The following is a 9,196-nucleotide window of genomic DNA, read 5'->3' as shown; positions in this document are numbered from 1 at the left end:
CCTCGAGTCCCCCCGGGGTCCCCCCGCCGCAGCCCCCGTCCTGCCCCGGAGACCCTCCCCCAACGCCGACCCCCTCCCGCCCCGCCGAGTGCCCCCCGACCCCCGCCAGGGTCTCCCCGCTGCAGCCCCCGAGCCCCGCCGGGGTCCCCCCGATTTCTCCCCTCCCCGCCGCGCCGGGCTCCTCCCGTGCTCCCCCCGCCCCGCCGGGTCCCGCCGCTGCAGCCCCGGAGCCCCCCGTCCTCCCCGACACCGATCCCCCCCTGTCCCCCCGGGCAGCAGCCGGTGCCGGAGCCGCTGCGGGGCCCGAGGCTCCGGGCGGGTGGTTTTGTGCGCGGGCGGCTCCTCCCCCGTCGGGGAGGAAAGGAAGGGAATCGGCGGGAGGAGGAGGAGGAGGAGGGAGCGGGGGGATGATGCTGCTGCCGCCGGCGGCGGGCGGAGACCGAGCCCGAGCTGCCCCGGTGTCCCGGCATCACCCCAGCCCCTGCCCCAGCCCCGCTCCAGGGCTGCATCCATCCCATTCCATCCCATCCCACCGAATCCCATCCCATCCCATCTCATCCCATCCCACTCCATCCCATTCCCTGCCCCAGCACCGCTCCAGGGCTACATCCCATCCCATACCATCTCATGCCATCTCATGCCATCCCACCCCAGACTCTGCCCCAGCCCCGCTCCAGGGCTGCATCCATCCCATCCCATCCCATCCCACTCCATCCTATTCCATCCCATCTCATCTCATCCCATCCCATCCCACCCCATCCCGTCCCCTGCCCTAGCACCTCTCCAGGGCTGAATCCCACCCTATTACACCCCACCCCACCCCATCCCCTGCCCCAGCACCGCTCCAGGGCTACATCCCATCCCACCCCATCCCATCCCACCCCATCCTATTCCACCCCATCCCATCCCATTCCATTCCATTCCATACCACCCCATCCCATCCCCTGCCCCAGCACCACTCCAGGGCTACATCCCATCCCACCCCATCCTATTCCACCCCATCCCATCCCATTCCATCCCATCCCCTGCCCCAGCACCACTCCGGGGCATTTCTGGGAGTCCCACCCCTGTCCCCTCAGCGTCCCACCCCCAGCACCACCCCGGGTCCCCCAGCGCTCTGCCCCCAGCATCATCTGGTGCTGCTCCTGGCTGTCCTGCTGTCCCAGCACCACCCCGGGGGTCACAGCATCACTGTGGGTGCCCCAGTCCTGCTCCCCCGGGGTGCTCCGAGCTGGGACAGTGAGGCGATGCTCACCTCTGCGCTCACTGCACCGTTTTGGTGCCTGACAGAGCCACAAAAAGAGTGTTGCCAATCTCCAGTGCTGACTGGAGGCTTTGGTCGCCTCCTGCCCACTCCGCTCTGGCACCACAGTGGGGTGTCCGGCAGAGCCCGGCTGGGGTGAGACATTGCCACCCTTGCCCAGACGCAGGAACCGGCGCCTGAGCCCTCCCTGTGCAGCTGGGACGGACACAGGATGGCTGAGGCCACCAGGTCAGCTCCCAGCTCTCCAACTGCAGCACTGCCAGCAGAGGAAACCCACTGTGAGTTTGCCAGGCAGTTTTCAGTCGGATCAGGTCCCTGGTCCAGCTGGACCTGTCCCACAGTACCACGCGGTGTAAGGAATGGGATTGCAGTGGGAGTGACCATTTCTGCTGCAACTGACTCCCTGCTCACTGCAATCCTTCTATGGTTCCAGGGCCAAGGGGCCAAGAAGGGATGCAGCAGGAAGGAGATTCTTCTGCCAGACAGGTGTGCCACCAAGTGTCACCTTGCTGCCGGGCAGGGGGGGTGGCAGTGCCCCCATTGCAGCCGGTAGCTCTTCCCTCCCTAGAGAGATGCTGAGGCTGACGCTGAGCCAAGGAGGGCATCCCTGGAAGGACTGAGCTCAGCTGTGGGTGCTGTGGGCTCTCTTCCATCCCTGCAGGTCTTGGCAGCATCTTCCCATGTCCCTGGGACGGGTCTGCTGTGCCAGGCAGCCTTCCCACCTTCTGGGGAGGAACTCTTGATCCAGGAGTGCAGGAATAGGATGAGGGAAAGAGTTTTCAGCTGAACAAGGGGAGAGTGGAATGAGATCTTAGGAAGAAATGTTTTGCTGTGAGGGTGGGGAGGCCCTGGCCCAGGCTGCCCAGAGCAGTGGTGTCTGCCCCATCCCTGGAGGGGTTCCAGGCCAGGTTGGATGGGGCTTGGAGCAACCTCATCCAGTGGGAGGTGTTCCTGCCCATGGCAGGGGATGGAACTGGGTGGGCTTTGAGGTCCCTTCCAACACAAACCATTCCATGATTCTGCGATTCTATGATTCCCTGCCCCTCAGAGGCATGAGACACCCACCTGGGCATGGGGATCTGCTGCCAGCCCTGCCCTGGATGTAGCTGGGGATGATGTGGATTCAGAAGAAATGGGGCAAAATGATGGAGGAAGGGACAGCAGGTGCTGTTGGATGTGGCAATCCCTCCTCGCCTTGAGGCAGGACATCCCTGTGCCTCGGCTGTGAGTTGAGGTGAGCTGGTGGCAGGGAGACGGTGACCCCCAAAGGGATGCGAGGCTGTCAGCATGGTGGGCAGGGAGGAGGGCAGGGAGGAGGTGGGCAGGCACGAGCAGAGGGTCTGTGCTGCCATCATGGCCAGATGTGAGCTCAGACAAAATCCATCACAGCCTGGGGGTGCCGTGCAGATCGATTGGGATCTGCTGCCTGTGGATTCTCTGGGGAAGGCTGTGCTGTGGGTGGCCCCAGGGTGCCAGCAGCCTCAGGAGCACCTTATCCAGAGAGGAGGGAAAATTGAGCGTGGCTGACTGGCTGGCTCCCCACCACAGCCAGCCCTGATGGGTACAGGACATCCTTGGAGAGCCTGGCGCTAGTAGGGAGCACCCTGTCGGGCTTCCCAGGGAATCAGCCCCCTTCCAAGAGCCACCTTGGGGCCAGTCTGGGCACTTGGTCCTTTCTCTCCCTTCAGTATGATAGGAATGAAGGTGGGAAGCAGCCCTGCCTGGTGGGTCACCACTGTGCCCTGCGAGCCGGACTCCTGCGCGCAGTAGCACTTGCACTCGGCAGGCTGGCGGGATGCAGGGCGATGGCCCCGTGCAGGATCTGGCCCTGAAGAATCCACTTGATGCCATACTGGTTTGATGCTCGCAGCCTGGCAGAGTTGGGAGGGTCTCACTGTCTCGGGCAGCCAGGGAACAGCATCATAACTGAGCCAAAACCCCGGCTGCAAACACCTCTATGCTCAGAGGTTTGACTCTCAAACTGGCTCTGCATCCACAGCTAACGCTCATTTCTCAGCTTTCCATCTTTATGAAGCCGATACATAAAATGCTCCGTTTGGAAACACAACCTTAAAATTAGGTTTTCTTCCCCTGTACAAAGGCTGCAATCCATGAACCAAAGTCCAGGGCACTCCCTGGGTCTCCCAGCAGAGTTGTGGCCCTCCTTGGGTTGCAAAGAGCACCAGGACAGCACCATCCTGCTTCAAACACTGAGATGAAACCTGGAATGCACTGGAGCATTGGCATAATTGGATTTATTTTTCTATCTGATTTTTTTAACACAGGCAGGTTGTGCTTCATGCCATGTAGGAAGGATGGAGTTCATTGAATCTCAGAAGCTCTTGGGACATTGAAAATCACAGCACTTGTTGTTTCTCTGGTTGGTTTTGGCTGGACACTCACTCCTGGCAGCATCCGAGCCCAGCCAAAACAGCAGCAGTAGGAGTGAGAGAGGGAACCCAAGCAGGGCTTAATGCTGCTCTCAGTGGGACCAGAAATCCAAAGCAACTTGATAATGAAAGCAAGGAAAAGCCTAAAACCAAAGCAAGGGGTTGGGGCAGAAAGTGAAAGTGGCAGCAGCTGCGTTGAGACAGATCAGCGACTGGGTTTGTTAGAGCGGATGGATAGAGCTGATGGGCACACAGGAGGGGAGACAGTCTAAAACTGGGCAGCGAAACAGTCGAGCCAAGAATACCACAAATCTGCCAGAATTAGCAAGTGTTGGATAATGGAAGTGGTTCTCTGGGGTCCCAAGCGACCTGCGACAAAGGGCAGCAGTGAACAGCATTGAGAGCCTCACTGCTTCCCGGCTCTGCCCCGCAATGCTAACGTGGGGAACACTAACAGCCAGACTTCAAACTCTGCTCGCATTTCCACGTAGCAGCATCTTTCCAAGCAGCGGGCGCGGGCGTCCTGTGGGGCCAATGGGCAGCCCGTGGCTCCCGGAGGAGACAGGCAGCGGGCAGCGACACCTTTCCACAGGTAATGCCAATTTATTCCAATCCAAAGCAATTCACACGCTGGAGCAAGCGCCAGGATTGCTCGCTCTGCAAATCATCCTGTCAATAATATTGTATTTGCCATCTTCCCTCTTCTTCACATTATTCTCAATGCGATGCCTTCCTATTCAGGCTAAATCAAATATTTATCGGCGCTGCAGCATGCCAGCAGCGTTGGGTTGCGTCAGCACTTTCTCCCTAAAATGCCTCTTTCCGGAGCTCCTGGCTGTCTCCAGCTTCTGCTTTTCAAGCTGCCGTTTTCTGCGCACGCAGTTTGGCCTTTGGAGCAAATTTGGGGAGGGAAAAACCTAAATGTCAAATACAGAGAGGGAGGGGAAAATGATTGCACATTATTATGGAAAATTCCTTGTTGTTCTGGCATGAACTGGACACCAGATGTCTGGGATGGATATAAACACATGGATAGTTCAGGTTTGAGCAGGGAATTGTGGTGACAGGGTGGTATTAGAAACATCTCCTAAGGATGGGTAAGAGTCTCCATGCCAGGGAGGCACTTGGATATTAGGATGAGCACAGGAATAAACCCTGAAGAGAGCTGAGCTGATTCAGGCCAGGCAGAAATCCATTTTCACGCTGCCAACTCACAATAATGATTAAAAAAAGAGAAATCTTTGTACACGCTCAGTGGGCTTTGCCACAGGACAATGTTTGCTTTATCGAAGCCTCTCCGGCTCTCTTGGCACGGGCTGGGAACAGCTGTGCGGTCAAGTGGAAAAGTGCTTTCAACAGCACCCGTCCCGCTGCTGGGGCTCGCGGGCAGGTGAGGCTGCGCTGGGAAGACACAGTGGGGATGGGGGGGCACCAGCCCATCTGGCTGCCCCAGCACCGCCACCCAGCACCAGGCAGAGCGCGGCAGCAGCACTGGGAAGGGCTTTGCAGTCTTGGGGACTGAAGCCTGTGGTGGATTTTAAAGTCCCAAGGAAATGGGAAATACTGCTCTGCTGGCAAAAGAGGGCAGATAATCTGATCACAGAATCACGGAAGGACTTGGACTGGAAGGCACCTCAAAGCCCATCCAGGATCACCTCCTGCCATGGGCAGGGACACCTCCCACTGGATCAGGGGCTCAAAGCCCCATCCAACCTGGCCTGGAACACCTCCAGGGATGGGGCGGCCAGGACCTCCCCACCCTCACAGGAAAACATTTCTTCCTAAAATCTCATCTCAATTTCCCCTCTTGTAGCTTAAAACAGTTCCCCCTCATCCTATCCCTGCAGCCCCTGATCAAGAGTCCCTCCCCAGCTTTCCATGAGCCCCTTTCATTCCTAGAAGCTGCTCCGAGGTCTCCCCAGAGCCTTCTCTTCTCCAGGCTGAACAACCCCAACTCTCTCAGCCTGTCCTTGTGTGGGAGATGCTCCAGCCTTGGGATCATCTTTATGGCCTCCTCTGGACTCACTCCAACACATCCACATCCTTCCTGGGCTGATTACATCGTTACTGGGAGAATGATTACAGAAACACCCCCCACATCTAATGGTAACATCCCATTTTATGGCTCAAGGCTGAAAGAGAAAGCTTCCCTCTGCAAAAAGCACCTCCTGTCTTCAGCCTCTCCAACTATAATTAAATTATAGAGAACAGACTAAGTTATTTAGTACCTCCATTAAAGATGCATGGGCCCTGCCTTTTTTTGGAGTACGAGAAGGAATGGCAGCAAGGCAGGCAAACGCTGCTTTTCCAGGACTCTCGCCTTGTGCTGATGAATAGTGATGAACATGCTCCGTTGGTTTTGAACATGAAAGGCCGGCAGATAACCCTGAGCTGCAGGAACTTCTGCACTCTGTTGGCAGCGATTTTGTTCAGGTTTTAATGCACATGTATGCTCCTTGGCTGCTTCGCTGAGCAGGGACCTCTGGGCTATTTTCACCCATTATCCCCTCTGAACTGAGATGATGCGATCAGTGCAGCAGGCACTGAACCTGGGGGTGGGAGGGCAGAGCTGAGCCCCGATACAGCAGCAGCGAGCAGGGCTTGTGCTGCAGAAACTGGAGCTCAGAGGAGACAGGTGGGAACCCGCATCGCACCTTAGGTATCCCCACGATAAACAAACCCAGCTCACAGAGTTGCATACCTTAAATTCCATGTTTGCTCAAGCAGGAACCTCTTTTTTTTTGTTGTTGTTTTTTTTTTGGTTTTTGCTGGGGGACTGGGAAAGCACCAGTTTGGGGCTGGGAAGCAGGGCCCTCTCTGCTCACCTCACCCCTCTAGCATGCAGCGTGGCTCTGGGGCCAGGGCAGAGCAGGGAGCACCAGCTGAAAGCTGGCTCACTGCAAGGGTTCGTGAGGAAGGATGGGGAGACGATACAGGTCTGATGGTAAATGGGTCTCCAGACACTCAGCTGAGGACCAGCAGCCAGAGAAGGAACTTCCAGGAGTGAGGAAGCTGTAGGTGCACGGGGAGCTCATACAACCCAAGATCCCATCACGGATACAACATCTGGCAAGGATCTCCATAAAGCCATCACCTGTGGCCAGGCATCACTGGAATTCCTCCCAGGTCTCCCAGCAGATCTAGGGTTTGGCTGGCCAGAGGTGCTGAGACCACCAGAACAGGAGCACCTTCTCCAGAGGTTTGGCAAATCCTGTTCTGCCTCTGGCTCCTCTGCCTGCAGCTCCTGGCCCAGCTGCCAAGTGCTGTCTGTCCCTGCCCGCCCCGCTACCTGGCTGAGAGGGAAGCCTGAGTAACGGGGAAAGGCAGTCAGGATGCACATAAACAAGCCCTCAAAGGATCTGCAAAGTCCAGACTAAATGGAAATGGCACAGGGCAGTAGTCAGAGAATGGAGATGCCTTGCTCCCTGGCGACAGACGGAGGGGATGCCTCTTGCTCAAAATCCCGTTGTTTCGAGCTGTGGACTACGCTGGCTTTGCCCTGCAGTCACCAGCCAGGTGTCCATGCTGTGACTTTCCTTGGCAAGGTCCAGGCAAGCTGAATTCCCCAGGGATTTGTTGCACAGAGTGCACCTGGAGCTGGGCTCCCCTTCTCCTGACACAGTGGCCCAGACCAGCCATGCCTTTGGTCACCTGCTGGGATGGGCACTGGGGTCTCCATCCTTCGAGGCGATGATGGATGTGCAAATCAACACCAAAACAAACTACCTTCAGACTCTGGTGTGTTAAAAATGCTTCCTATGAAAAGCTTCATCGTTCTGCTCAGAACCCAGGCAGACACAGGACAGAGGTGCCAGGGACACATGCAGCTGGTATGCAAAACTGCCTTGTGCCAGCAACACCTTTGTGCTTTTGCTGACACAAAGTGTGACAGAGTGACATCAGTGGCCTTTGCCTCGGCAAAGAGAGGACGATAGCGCATCCATTGTGGCTGATTCCATGCACCAGCATTATAGATCTCCATCCTTAACGGGGCTGCTCTTCGTGACTAATGACAGTGTAATGAATGTATAAATGCTGTAAAATACGTTGTGCCTGCTATCAGGCAAATGCATAATGAAGGAATTTGTGACTGTATTTTGTGTTTTCCAAACTGAGCCTGACCCCTGGCAGAGGAGCAGCACAGGCCGCTCTGCATGTCTGCTTCCCAGTGTTAGTCATGTAGGTCACATCCATTTGTAGAGCTCCAGGAGCTCCCTGGGGGCCCCGGCTGTGCCGGTGAGGAGTGTGCACGGCTCTTAGCACTTGTGTGAGATGTGCTGGGAAGGGCAAGGTTGTGCTGGGGGAATGAGCGCTGCCAGGCTGCCACGTAGCTGAGCACTGCATGGAAAGTAGATGGGTTTGTGAGTGCCTGGGGAGGGGCTCTTGATCAGGGAGAGCAGGGACAGGACAAGAGGGAACAGTTTTCAGCTGAAAGAGGGGAGATTGAGATGAGAGCTTAGGAAGAAATGTTCTCCTGTGAAGGTGGGGAGGCCCTGGCCCAGGTTGCCCAGAGCAGTGGTGACTGCCCCATCCCTGGAGGTGTCCAAGGCCAGGCTGGATGGGGCTTGGAGCAACCTGATCCAGTAGAAAGTGTCCCTGTCCGTGGCAGGGGTTGGAACTGGATGGGCTTTGAGGCCCCTTCCAACCTAAACCATTCTGAGATTCTACGATTCTATGATCTGCCCCTACATCTGCAAAAGCACGATGGGACAGCTTGGTGTGTAGACAGAAGATGGGGGGGGCTGTCTAACAGAGCGCAGTGCACACGCCATGGACGGCAGAGGAGATGCTGTGCTACTTCTACAGCATACAACCACCTCCCTGGGCAGTGACCTACATCGGCTGGCTATGCTGCAGCAAGCTAATTCAGCCAGTGCCCATGCTTAAAATTTGGGCTGGTTTTGATGTCTCTTTACACTGAAATGAAAGACAGGCAGGATTGGACTTCTCCAAAGGCTCTGTGCTCGCAGTTTCAAATCTCTAAGGTGACAGACACAGAGCCTGAGCCTCCTTGCTGGCTGTCGCAAATAGAAATTGAGGTTTACCAGCCTTTACTCTTAGTGTTCTGAGTCTTGTCCTCCATGGAGTCGGCAGGTGGCCATGGCCAGGATTGCCAGGACAGCACACCTCTCTCTGCTGTTTCCGAGCTGTGAAGAATCAGCTGCCACAGAAGGAGCACACAGGGATGAAGTCCTTACTCTCTGGAACAGCCACACCGAAACAGGACTTTGGCTCCCTGATGGGTACTTGGATTCTCCTCCCTCCTGTAAGGACAGGTTTAGTGGGGTCTGATGGGACTGTCATTGCTTTGCGGAGGTTAGACTCTCCCAGAGTCCAAAACCCCAGGCCTCAGGGGCTGTGAGGATGTGGCAGTGACATCAGCCTTCAGGACACCCTGGTGAGCTCACCTAGGCTCCACTGCTGTTCTTGTTCCCCTAGCACAACCACAAATGTTCTGCTTGTCTGTCCCGCATTCCAGCAGTTTGAACCCGTCTTCCAAACCGCAGTGAGCATTGCTGCAGAGCTTGTAAAACCTGCTGGA

This window comes from Cuculus canorus, chromosome 18, assembly GCF_017976375.1.
Source record: "Cuculus canorus isolate bCucCan1 chromosome 18, bCucCan1.pri, whole genome shotgun sequence".
NCBI classification, from domain to species: Eukaryota; Metazoa; Chordata; class Aves; order Cuculiformes; family Cuculidae; genus Cuculus; species Cuculus canorus.
This window is presented reverse-complemented; position numbering follows the sequence as displayed.